The sequence below is a fragment of the Aotus nancymaae genome, unplaced genomic scaffold, assembly GCF_030222135.1.
Source record: "Aotus nancymaae isolate 86718 unplaced genomic scaffold, 86718_ANA_hifiasm-v0.15.2.pri h1tg000016l, whole genome shotgun sequence".
Taxonomy (NCBI): domain Eukaryota; kingdom Metazoa; phylum Chordata; class Mammalia; order Primates; family Aotidae; genus Aotus; species Aotus nancymaae.
This window is the reverse complement of record NW_026988428.1, coordinates 34687552-34700562: the sequence shown is the minus strand read 5'-3', so window position 1 is coordinate 34700562 and position 13011 is coordinate 34687552. Positions and strand designations below refer to the sequence as shown.

The 13011-nt window shown below is 39.7% G+C and overlaps 2 protein-coding genes across 11 annotated transcripts in view; one reads left to right on the top strand and one right to left on the bottom strand.

The window, feature by feature from the left end:
- Positions 1–13011, top strand: part of SLC11A2 (solute carrier family 11 member 2) — a 207973-nt gene that overhangs the window by 92328 nt on the left and 102634 nt on the right. The window lies entirely within an intron of this gene.
- TMPRSS12 (transmembrane serine protease 12) overlaps positions 1–13011 on the bottom strand; it is a 34913-nt gene that overhangs the window by 13360 nt on the left and 8542 nt on the right.

Sequence of the window (13011 nt, the reverse complement as noted above, 5' to 3'; positions counted from 1 at the left end):
TTTGAATGGTGTTGGATTTTATCAAATATATTTTCCACATCATTTGCAGCGATCTTGTCATTTTTATCTTTTATTAATATAGGTTTTATATTATTTCATTGATTTTCAGATGTAAAACCAACCTTGCATTTTTGGAAGAAATTCCACTAGGTAGTGTATATAATCCTTTTATATGTTGCTGTATTCAGTTTGCTAACATGTTGTTGATGATTTTTGAGTCTTTATTGACGAAAGCTGTTTCTCTATCGTTTTCTTGTAATGTCTTTGGTTTGGTGTCAGGATAATAATACTAGTCTTACATAATTATCTGGGAAATACTCCCTTCTCCTCTGTTTTCTGAGTGCATAATATTAGAACTGTCTCTTCCTTAAATATTTGATATACTTCACCTGTGAATTCATCTGGGCTTGGATGCTTTAATGGACAGATATAAAATTACTGATTATATTTATATACTTGTTACAGGTCTATTCAGATATTCTTTTCTTCTTGAACCAGTTATTGTAATTTTTTTCCTTTTAGGAATTTATTGCTGTTACTAAAATTTGACCATTTATGTGTAACAAATATAATGTTGATCAATTAAATACTTCTCCTGAATAATACAGGGACCTGAAACCACTTTAACTCTGGTCACCCCTCCTGAAATACCTGCTTTCCTCCCACAACTTAGACATTATTTTTGATTCTAAGGTTTCTGTCTTGCCACTATTGACATTTTAGGCCAAACAGTTCTTTGTGTGGGAGGTGGGAAAACTATGCCGTGCACTGAAGGATGCTGAGCAGATGCCAGTAGTAAACTTATCCTTTTGCCCAGTTTTAACAACCAAAATTTTCTCCAGATATGTTACCAAACATTCCCTAGGGGCAAAATTACGCCCAAGTGAGAACCACTGTTGTGTAAATGTTTATTTACATTTACCTATGTACTACCCATGTCTTTTTCTGTTCCTTCTCCATATTATACCTCCCTTTTAGCATCATTTACTTTCTTTCTGATATTTCTTTTACTGCCTTGGTGGAGGGCTGTTGGTAGTAAATTCACTTTTTGTTCACAGATATTCTTCAATGATAGTTTTGCTGGATACACAATTGTAGGTTCATAGTTATTTTCTCTCAGCATTTTGAAGATGATGTTTCATTGTCTTTTGGCTTTCATTTTTATTATTTTATTTATTTTTCCATAGGTTATTGGGATATAGGTGGTGTCTTATTACATGAGTAAGTTTTTTAGTGGTGATATGTGAGATTTTGGTGCAACCATCACCTGAGCAGTATACACTGCACCCTGTTCATAGATTTTTATCCCTTGTCCCTCTCTCACCCTTCCCCCTAAGTCCCCAAAGTTCATTGTATCATTCTTATGCCTTTGCATCCTCGTAGCTTAGCTCGCATATATCAGTAAGAATACATGATGATTGGTTTTCCATTCCTGAGTTACTTCATTTAGAATAATAGTCTCCAGTCTCATCCAGGTCGCTGCGAATACCATTAATTTCTTTCTTTTTTTTTTCTTTTCCTTTCCTTTCCTCTCTCTCTTTTTCTTTCTTTCTTTCTTTTTTTTTTTTTTTTTTTTGCACTGTCACCCAGGCTGGAATGCAGTTGCACAATCTCAGCTCACTGCAACCTCCACCTCCCGAGTTCAAGCAATTCTCCTGCCCCAACCTCCCGAGTAGCTGGGATTACATGTGCCTGCCACCACACCCAACTAATTTTTTGTATTTTTAGTAGAGACAGGGTTTCACTATGTTGGCCAGGCTGGTCTCAAACTTCTGAACCTGTGATCCACCCACCTTGGCCTCCCAAAGTGCTGGGATTACAGGCGTGAGCCACCGTGCTAGCCTACTTTGAGTTCAAGGAATCTCCACACTGTTTCCATGGTGGCTGTACTAGTTTACATTCCCACCAGCAGTGTAGAAGCGTTCCCTCATCACTACATCCATGTCAACATCTACTGTTTTTTTGATTTTTTCATATGGCCCTTCTTGCAGGAGTAAGGTGGTATCACATTGTGCTTTTGATTTGCATTTCCCTGATTGTTAGTGATGGTGAGCATTTTTTCATATGTTTGTTGGCCATTTGTATATCTTCTTTTGAGAATTGTCTATCTATTCATGTCCTTAGCCCACTTTTTGATGGGATTGGTTTTTTTCTTGCTGATCTGTTTGAGTTTGTTGCAGATTCTGGATACTAGTCCTTTGTCAGATGAATAGATTGTGAAGATTTTGTCCCACTCTGTGGGTTGTCTGTTTACTCTGCTGACTGTTCCTTTTGCCACGCAAAAGCTCTTTAATTAAGTCCCAGCTACTTGTCTTTATTTTTATTGCATTTTATTTTGGTTTCTTGGTCATGAAATTTTTGCCTAAGGCAATGTCTAGAAGGGTTTTTCCAATGTTATCTTCTAGAATTTTTATACTTTCAGGTCTTAGATTTAAGTCTTCAATCCATTTTGAGTTGATTTTTGTATAAGGTGAGCAAAGAGAATCCAGTTTCATTCTCCTACATGTGGGTAGCCAATTATCCCAGCACCATTTGTTGAAAAGGGTGTCCTTTCCCCATTTTATGTTTCTGTTTGCTTTGTTGAAGATCAGTTGGGTTTATTTCTGGGTTCTCTATTCTGTTCCATTGGTCTGTGTGCCCATTTTTATAGCAGTACCATGCTGTTTTGGTGATAATGGCCTTATAGTTTGAAATCAGGTAGTGTGATGCCTCCAGATTTGTTCTTTTTTATTTATTATTTTATTTTTTTCAGATTTTTTTTTTCCGATTTGTTCTTTTTGCTTGATCTTGCTTTGACTATGTGGGCTTTTTTTTTGGTTCCATATGATTTTTTTTTTTTTTTTTTTTTGAGACAGAGTTTCGCTTTTGTTACCCAGGCTGGAGTGCAATGGCACGATCTCGGCTCACTGCAACCTCCGCCTCCTGGGTTCAAGCAATTCTCCTGCCTCAGCCTCCTTAGTAGCTGGGACTACAGGCGTGCACCACCATGCCCAGCTAATTTTTGTATTTTTTAGTAGAGACGGGGTTTCACCATGTTGACCAGGATGGTCTCGATCTCTTGACCTCGTGATCCACCCGCCTTGGCCTCCCAAAGTGCTGGGATTATAGGCGTGAGCCACTGCGCCCAGCCCATTTCTGTACAGCCCCAATTTCTTTCTTTTTTTTTTTTTTTTAAGACGGGGTTTCACCATGTTGATCAGGCTGGTCTTGAACTCCCGACCTCAGGTGATCCACCTGCCTTGGCCTCCAAAGTGCTTGGATTACAGGCATGAGCCACCGCGCCCGGCCCCATATGAATTTTAGAATTGTTTTTTCTAATTCTGTGAAGAATTATGGTGGTATTTTGATAGGGATTGCATTTAATTTGTAGATTGCTTTTGGCAGTATGGCCATTTTCATAATATTGATTCTACCCATCCATGAGCATGGGATGTGTTTTCATTTGTTTATGTCATCTATGATTTCTTTCAGCAGTGTTTTGTAGTTTTCCCTGTAGAGGTCTTTTTCCTCCTTTGTTAGATATCTTTTTAAGTATTTTATTTTATTTTATTTTTTGCAGCTATTGTAAAAAGCGTTGAGTTCTTGATTTGATTCTCCACTTGGTCGCTGTTAGTATATAGGAAAGCCGCTGATTTGTGTACGTTAATCTTGTATCTGGAAACTTTGCTGAATTCTTTTATCAGTTCTAGGAGCTTTCTGGAGGAGTCTTTAGGGTTTTCAAGGTAAATGTTCATATTGTTAGCAAACAGTGACAGTTTGACTTCATCTCAACCGATCTGGATGCCCTTTTTTTTTTTTTATCTTGTCTGATTTCTCTGGCTAGGACTTCCAGTTCTATGTTGAAGAGGAGTGGTGAGAGTGGGCATCCTTGTCTCGTTCCAGTTTTCAGAGGGAATGCTTTCCACTTTTCCCTATTCAGTATTATGTTGGCTGTGGGTTTGTCATAGATGACTTTCATTATATTGAGGTGTATCCCTTTATGCTGATTTTGCTGAGAGTTTTAATCATAAAGGGATGCTGGATTTTGTCAAATGCCTTTTCTGCATCTATTCAGATGATCATGTGATTTTTGTTTTTAATTCTGTGTATGTAGTGTATCACATTTACTGACTTGCGTATGTTAAACCATCCCTGGTAAGAAACCCACTTGATCATAGTGGATTACCTTTTTTTTCTTTGAGAGGGAGTCTCCCTCTGTTGTTCAGGCTGGAGCGCAGTGGCATGATGTTGGCTCACTGCTACCTCTACCTCCTGGGTTCAAGCAATTCTCCTGCGCCCACCACCATGCCCAGCTAATTTTTCTATTTTTAATAGAGACAGGGTTTTACCAAGTTGGCCAGGCTGGTCTCGAACTCCTGACTTCAGGCAATCTACCTGCCTCAGCCTCCCAAAGTGCTGGGATTACATGTGTGAGCCACCACGCCCGGCCAGTGGATTATCTTTTTGATATGTTGTTGGATTTAGTTACCTAGTGTTTTGTTAAAGTGTTATGTTCATCAGGGATATTGGTTTGTAGTTTTCTTTTTTAATTATGTCCTTTCCTGGTTTTGGTATTAAGGGATGCTGGCTTCATAGAATGAATTAGGAAGGGCTCTCTCTTTCTCTGTCTTCTGGAATAGTGTCAAAAGGATTGGTATCAATTTTTCTTTGAATGTCTGGTAGAATTCTGCCATGAATCCCTCTGGTCCTGGATTTTTTTTGTTGGTAATTTTAAAATTACCATTTAAATCTTGCTGCTTGTCATTGCTCTGTTCAGGGTATCCTAATTCTTTCTGATTTAAGCTAGGAGGGTTGTATTTTTCCAGAAACTCATCCATCTCTTCCAGGTTTTCTAGTTTATGTGCGTGAAAGTGTTCATAGTAGCGTTGAATCATTTTTTGTATTTCTGTGGTGTCAGTTGTAATATCTCTCGTTTCGTTTCTTATTGAGCTTATTTGGATTTTCTCTCTTCTTTTCTTGGTTAATCTTGCTAATGTTATTTATCTTTTTGAAGAACCAACTTTTTGTTTCATTTATCTTTTGTATTTTTGTTTGTTTCAATTTCATTTAGTTCTGCTCTGATCTTGGTTATTTCCTTTCTTCTGCTGGGTTTGGGTTTGGTTTCTTCTTGTTTCTCTAGTTCCTTGAGGTATGACCTTAGAATGTCAGTTTGTGCTCTTTCAATCTTTTTGATATAGGCATTTAGGGTTATGAACTTTCCTCTTAGCACCACCTTTGCTGCATCCCAGAGGTTTTGTCATTATTGTCATTCAGTTTGAATAATTGTTGCAATGTTCTGTATATATCTGTTAAGTTCATTTGTTCCAAGGTATAGTTTAAATCCATTTGTTGACTTTCTGTCTTGATGACCCACCTAGTGCTGTCAGTGAAGTACTGAAGTTCACCACTATTATTGTGTTGCTGTCTATCTCATTTCTTAGGTCTATTAGTAATTGTTTTATAAATGTGGGAGCTCCAGTGTTAGGTGCATATATGTTTAGAACTGTGATATTTTCCTGTTGGACAAGGCCTTTTACCATTATATAATGTCCCTCTTTGTCTTTTTTAACTGCTAACGCTTTAAAGTTTGTTTTGTCTGACGTAAGAATAGCTACCTCTGCTTTCTTTTGGTGTCTATTTGCATGAAATGCCTTTTTTCACCCCTTGACTTTAAAGTTTATGTGAGTCCTTATTTGTTAGGTGAGTCTCTTGAAGGCAGCAGATGGTTGGTGAGTTCTTACCCCTTCTGCAGTTCTGTATCTTTTAAGTGGAGCATTTAGGCCATTTACATTCAACGTTAGTACTGAGATGTGAGGAACCATTCCATTCATCATGCTATTTTTTGTCTTGTACCTTGGTTTTTGGTTTGTGCTTTTTAAGTTATATTTTTGTTTTACAGGTCCTGTGAGATTTATGCTTTAAAGAGGTTTTGTTTTGATGTGTTTCCAGGATTTGTTTCAAGATTTAGAGCTCCTTCGGGAAGTTCTTGCAGGCGTGGCTTGGTAGTGGAAAATTCTCTCAGCATTTGTTTGCCTGAAAAAGACTACGTTTCTTTCATATTTGATGGTTAGTTTCACTGAATACAAAATTCTTGGTTGACAATTGTTTTGTTTGAGGAGGCTGAAAATAGGGCCCCAATTCCCTCTAGCTTGCAGGGTTTCTGCTGAGAAATTTGCTGTCAATATGGTAGGTTTTCCTTTATACGTTACCTAGTGCTTTTGTCTCACAGCTCTTAAGATTCTTTCCTTCACCTCAAGTTTAGATAGTGGCATGATGTTGGCTCCCTGCTGATGACCTGATGACAATGTGCCTAGACGATAATCTTTTTGCATTGAATTTTCCAGGTGTTCCTCATGCTTCTTGTATTTGGATGTCTAGGCCTCTAGCAAGGCCAGGGAAGTTTTCCTTGATTATTCCCCCAAATATGTTTTCCAACTTTTAGATTTCTCTTCTTCCTCAGGAACACCAATTCTTCTTAGGTTTGGTTGTTTAACATAATCCCAGACCTTCCTGGAGGCTTTGTTCATATTTTCTTATTATTTTTCTTTGTCTTCGTTGGATTGGGTTAATTCAAAGACTTTTTGTCTTTGAGCTCTAATTTCTTTCTTCTACTTTTTCAATTCTGTTGCTGAGACTTTCCAGAGCATTTTCCATTCCTATAAGTGTGTTCATGTTTCCTGAAGTTTTGATTGTTATCTATTTCCTTGAATATTTCTCCCTTCATTTCTTGTATCGTTTTTTTTGGATTTCCTTGCATTGGACTTTGCCTTTCTCTGGTGCCTCCCTGATTAGCTTAATAACTAACCTCCTGAATACTTTTTCAGGTAAATCTGGGATTTATTCTTGGTTTGGCTCCACTGATGGTGAGCTTGTGTGATTTTTTGGGGGGTGTTAAAGAGCCTTGTTTTGTCACATGACCAGAGTTGGTTTTCCGGTTCCTTCTCATTTGGGTAGGCCATGTCAGAGGGACGGTATAGGGCTGAAGGCCGTTTAGATTCTTTTGTCCCATGGGGTGTTCCTTTAATGTAGTACTCTGCCTTTTCCTGTGGATGTGGCTTCCTGAGAGCTGAGCTGCAGTGATTGTTATCTTTCTTCTGGGTCTAGCCACCTAGCAAGTCTACCAGGCTCTGGACTGTTACTGGGAGTTGTCTGCAGAGTCCTGTGATGTGAACCATCTATGCGTCTCTCAGCTGTGGATACCAGCATCTGTTCCAGTGGAGATGGCAGGGGGTTGAAATGGACTCTGTGAAGGTTCTTCGCTTTGGTAGTTTAATGTCCTATTTTTGTGCTGGTTGTCCTCCTGCCAGGAGGTGGTGCTTTCCAGAAAGTATCAGGAACTGAGGGTGGTCAGGGCCCTGGAACTCTCAAGAATATATGCCCTTTATCTTCAGCTACCAGGGTGGGTAGGGAAGAACCAGCAGGTGGGGGCAGGGCTAGGCATGTCTGAGCTCAGAATCTCCTTGGGTGGGTCTTGCTGCAGCTGCTGTGGGGAATGGGGGTGAGGTTCCCAGGTCAATGGAGTTGTATACTGAAGGGGATTATGGCTGCCTCTGCTGAGTCATGCAGGTTGTGAGGGGAGTAGGGGAAAGCCAGCAATCACAGGCCTCATTCAGCTCACAGACAATCCGAAGGGCCAGTCTCACTCTCACTGTGCCCCACAACAGTATCAAGTCTGTTTCCAGACAGTGGGCAAACGGGTGAGAACTTGCCCCAGGCTACCCACTTCCCACAGTATTTGGGGTATCTCTCAGGTCCTGCAGGAGGAGTCTGCTTCCTTCAGAGGGTCTATGGGTTGTCTTGGGATTCCTGGTTTATTCCTGCAGTTGCTCTGGGCTAAAATTCATGATGCAAACCTCCACACACTGCTCTGTCCATCCAAGTTAGAGCTGCAATCTAGTTCTGCCTCCAGTCTGCCAGAATGATAAGAATAATCAGCTCTGCAGGCTGGACAGAGCTCCGAAATGGAGATGCAATCTAGTTCTGCCTCCCATCCACCGTGATGATCTCAATAATCAGTTCTGCAGTCTGTACTCAAGACATGTTTCTTGAGGGTAGGCCTCAAGAAGCCTTTGGCAAAAGGCAAAGAGGGAGGCAAGCACATCTTCACATGGCAATGGGAAAGTGTCTTTTGGCTTTCATTATTGCTATTGAGAAGTTTTCTGAAAACTAATCTGTATTCTTTTATAAGGATTTTACTTTTATCTCTGGCTACATTTCAGATATTCTGTGTTTTTTTGTTGTTGTTCAACTTCAGTATAATGTATGAAAGGGGATTATGGTTTTTTTGTTTTTGGCTAGTATTGTGCTTATGAATATTTTATCTAGATTAGGTGGGGCATGGTGGTTCATGCCTGTAATCCCAGCACTTTGGGAGGCCGAGGTGGGCAGATCATCTCAGGTCAGGAGTTTGAAACCAGCCTGACTAACATGGAGAAACCCCATCTCTACTAAAAATAAAAAATTAGCCAGGTATGGTAGCTAATTTTGTAGTCCCAGCTACTCGGGAGGCTGAGGCAGGAGAATCACTTGAACCTGGGAGGCAGAGCCAAGATCGTGCCATTGCACTCCAGCCTGGGCAACAAGAGTGAAACTCCATCTCAAAAAAAAATATATATATATATATATATATATATTTAATCTGGATTCACATCTTTCATCAGTTTTTAAGAAATTTCAACCCAAATCCATTGAATATTGCCTCTCTTCTATCTTCTTTATTCTTTCCTCTCTGACACTCTCATTAGATATATGTTGGATTTTCTCATTCTATCCTTATACCTATTTCATGTTTTCTTTTTTGCTCTCTGCTAAGATAGATATCCTTCAGATATATCTTCTAGTTCACAAATCCTCTCTTTAGCTGTGTTTAATATGATACCTAGTTTATTCAATGAGTTTTGTTTTTTGTTTTTTGTTGTTGTTTTTTTGAGACAGAGTCTCACACTTATTGCCCAGGCTGGAGTGCAATTGTTTGATCTTTGGCTACAGGCACCTGCCACCATGCCCAGCTAGTCCCAGCTACCCGGGAGGCTGAGGCAGGAGAATCGTTTGAAGCTGGGAGGCAGAGGTTGCAGTGAGCTGAGATCGTGCCACTGCACTCCAGTCTGGGTGGAAGAAGGAGACTCTGACTCAAAAAACAAACAAAAAACCGTATGTCTGTTTGGTGTATACATGTTTAGCATTGCTATGCCTTCTTGGTGGACTGACCCTTTTATTATTATGTAATGTCTCTCACCATCCTTGTAATCATCTTTGCTCTAAAGTCTACTTTATCTGATATTTAAATAGGCATTCCTACTTTTTCTTTTTTCCATTCCAGCTTCTTTTCTTTGTTTGGAGACAGGGTCTTTCTCTGTCACCCAGGCTGGAGTGCAGTGGTGCTATCATTAAATAGTTCATTAAATATCATGAACTATATTTAATGGGCTCAAGTGATCCTCCCACATAGCTGGGACTGCAGATGTGCACTACCATACCTGGCTAATTTTTTGTTTTTATTTTTGTAGAGACGAGGTCTCCCTATGTTGCTCAGGCTGATCTCAAACTCCTGGCCTCAAGCAATCCTCTCACCTTAGCCTCTCAAAGTGCTAGGATTACAGGTGTTATCCAGCTTTCTTTTGATTAATGTAGCCATGTGTATTTTTCCCCTTCCTTTTTTTAACCTACCTAGATCACATTTGAAGTATAGTGTCTATATAAGAACAAAGAGGGCACAGTGGCTCATGCCTGTAGTCCCAACACTTTGGGAGGCCAAGGTGGGCAGATCATTTGAGGCCAGGTGTTTGAGACCAGCCTGGCCAACATGGTGAAACTCCATCTCTACTAAAAATACAAAAATTAACTGGGTGTGGTGGTGCACCCCTGTAATCCAAGCTACTCGGGAGGCTGAGGCACAAGAATTGTTTGAATCCAGGAGGCAGAGGTTGCAGTGAACTGAGATTGCATCACTGTCCTCCAGCCTGGCTGACAGAGCAAGACTCTGTCTTTAAAAAAAAAAAAAAGAATTATATGCCAGGTCATGAGTCTGACTCATTTTTAAAGTATAGCCATGGCTCCAGCTTTATGGGAGTGTCTTCCCTACTCCCCAACTTGGACAACTTTTGTTCTTTAACCATCTCTTTCCAAGGCCCATGAAACCACTGAAATCAATATTAAAAGTTAACATTTTGGCAAATACTCTCAAGATGAAAGTCAATTTCTGTGTTCCAGTTCAGTCTCTAAGTTCCATTCTCACATCAAGTCCTTAGCCTATGTAATCTCCCTCTTTAATAGTTTTCAATGGGGAGCTTGGTATGTACATGTAATCTACCATGTTGCTGGAGAACTAATTTAATTCTCAAAACAACTCTCCTAGGGGTATTATTGCTCGTACTTTAACAGATCATGAAACTGGATGACATTGTGAAAGATGATATGTTAATAATATAGTAGAGGCCAGGCGTGGTGGCTCATGGCTATAATCCCAGCACTTTGAGAGGTCGAGGCGGGCGAATCATGAGGTCAGGAGTTTGAGACCAACCTGGCCAACATGGTGAAACCCCGTCTCTACTAAAGATACAAAAAATTAGCAGGGTGTGGTGGCATGTGCTTGTAATCCTAGCTACTTGGGAGGCTGAGGCAGAAGAATCGCTTGAACCCGGGAGACAGAGGTTGCAGTGAGCTAAGATCGTGTCATTGCACTCCAGGCTGGGCAACAGGGTGAGACTCTGTCTCAAATATATATATATATTTGAGACATATATATATACACACACACACACACACACACACACACATATATATGTATGTATAGACACATATATATACACATATATATATATAAATATGTACACACACGTATATATATATATGGTGGAAATACATGCATTTTGCGAGAGGCAGAACTGGGCTTGAATTCTGACTTTATCACTTAGTTATTTTATTAGTTTGAGCAACTTATTTAACCTCTTTAAGCTTTATTTTACTCATTCATTTTATAGTATTTTCTATAGTGTTGCTGGGGTATTAAATGAGATAATTCATTACAATGCTTAGCATTTTATTAAGTACCTGACTCTAAACAAATGGTTTCTATTATTGTTGTTCTAATTGTTATTAAAGAGTCAAAAACATGCCCATGGTCATTCAGCGAGCCCGTGGTAGCAGGCTGGGATTGAGACAGGTCTGTCATTCTAAAGCCCATGTTCCTTTCCGTACAGCATGTTGCTTTCCTTATCTTCCTTAAAAAGTATCCAGAGATGGAAAAAAAGAAAAATAATAATTCACAGATCTTTCATACATTTATCTACATCCTAGCTAAATAATCCACAAACATTTAAATGGCTAGGGCCTGTGGGGAATAGGAAGAAAAAAGAGTCTTAGTACTTAACCTCGTATATTCCTAACTGGACTATGATTCCCTCAAGAGCAGTTTAATGCAGTTGTTAAATATTCAGGTTTTAGAACAAAAGAGACTTAGATTTCAGTCCCAGTTTCTTAACCTCTGAGATTCTCAATTCCTGGTCTGTTAAATGGGGTAAAAATAACATTAACTCCCTTTTAGGAATATTGGGGCATAAGATAAAGTAGTATATTTAAAACAGGACCCAGGACAGGCATGGTGCTCATGCCTATGAACCCAGCTACTCAGGAGACCGAAGCAGCTGGATTGCTTGAGGCCAGGAGTTCGAGACCAGCCTGGGCAACACAGCAAGACGGTCTCTTAAAAACAAACAAAAGTTGGGGACAATGGCTCATACCTGTAATGTCAGCACTTCGGGAGGCTGAGGCAGGAGGATTTCTTGAGGACAGGAGTTCAATATCAGCCTAGGAAACATGGCAAGACCCTGTCTCTACAAAAAAATGAAAAAATTGGCTGGGCATGGTGGCACATGCCTGTAGTCCCAGTTACCTGGGAGGCTGAGGCAGGAGGATTACTTGAGACCAGGTCAAGGTTACAGTGAGCTTTGATCCTCCCACTGCACTCCAGCCTGGGTGACAGAGCAAGACCCTGTCTTTAAATAAATAAATAAATAAATAAACATACGTATCTACATACATAAAATGTTTTAAAAAGCTGGGTGTGGTGTTATGTGCCTGTAGTCCCAGCTATTGGAGAGGCTGAGGCAGGAGAATTGCTCAAGCCTAGGAGCTCGAGGCTGCAGTGAGCTACAGTTATACCCCTGTGCTGCAGCCTGGGTGACAGAGTGAGACCTCCATCTCTAAAAAAAAAAAAAGTGTTTTAAATAACAAAAACAGGGCCTGAAACATGGTAAACTCTCCCAAATCATAGCTGGGAAAGACAAAGACAAAGAGACTGTGTCATCTATTTTTCATTCCTCCCATTAGTTCAGTCAGTTAACATTTAGTGCCCCATGCACACTAAAAATACATATCGCAATCAGCTTGCCTGATACTAAATAAGGCATTAAATAAATTAAAAGGAAACTAAATATGATTCCTCATAGCCAGAAATGTCTTACTTAAGAGAGACAATTCTGCCACAGAGCTGGCTTCGTAATCTGAGTTTAAACTACAGAAACACTTGGAACTATCATTCTATCTTAAGGTTCACATATCTTGGCATGTACAACCAGAGAAAGTCTCTGTTTCTGCTTTGAAGAGAATTTTCTCTCTCCTTCCCAGGAGTTAAAAAAAAAACAGACCCACCCCCTCCAAAAGTTTTTTTTGTGTTTTATAAGGACCTATAATACTTTTCAATCTCGTGGGATAAAGTGATAAAAAGATAATACATAGAAAGAAAGAAACACAGTCAGGCATCACTTAGTGATGGAGAATATTCTGAGAAATACATCATTAGGCAATTCTGTTGTGCAACCATGATAGAGTGCACTTCCATAAACCTAGATGGTACAGTCTGCTGCACCCCTAGGGTCTATGGTATAGCCTGGTACGCCTAGGCTACAACCTGTTCAGCTGTCCTAAGTATTGTAGACAGCTGTGATACAGTAGATTAAAAAAAAAAAAAAAGGTTCAGTAAACATATGGAAAAATAATCTTATAGACCACCATCGTGTATGCAGTCTGTCATTG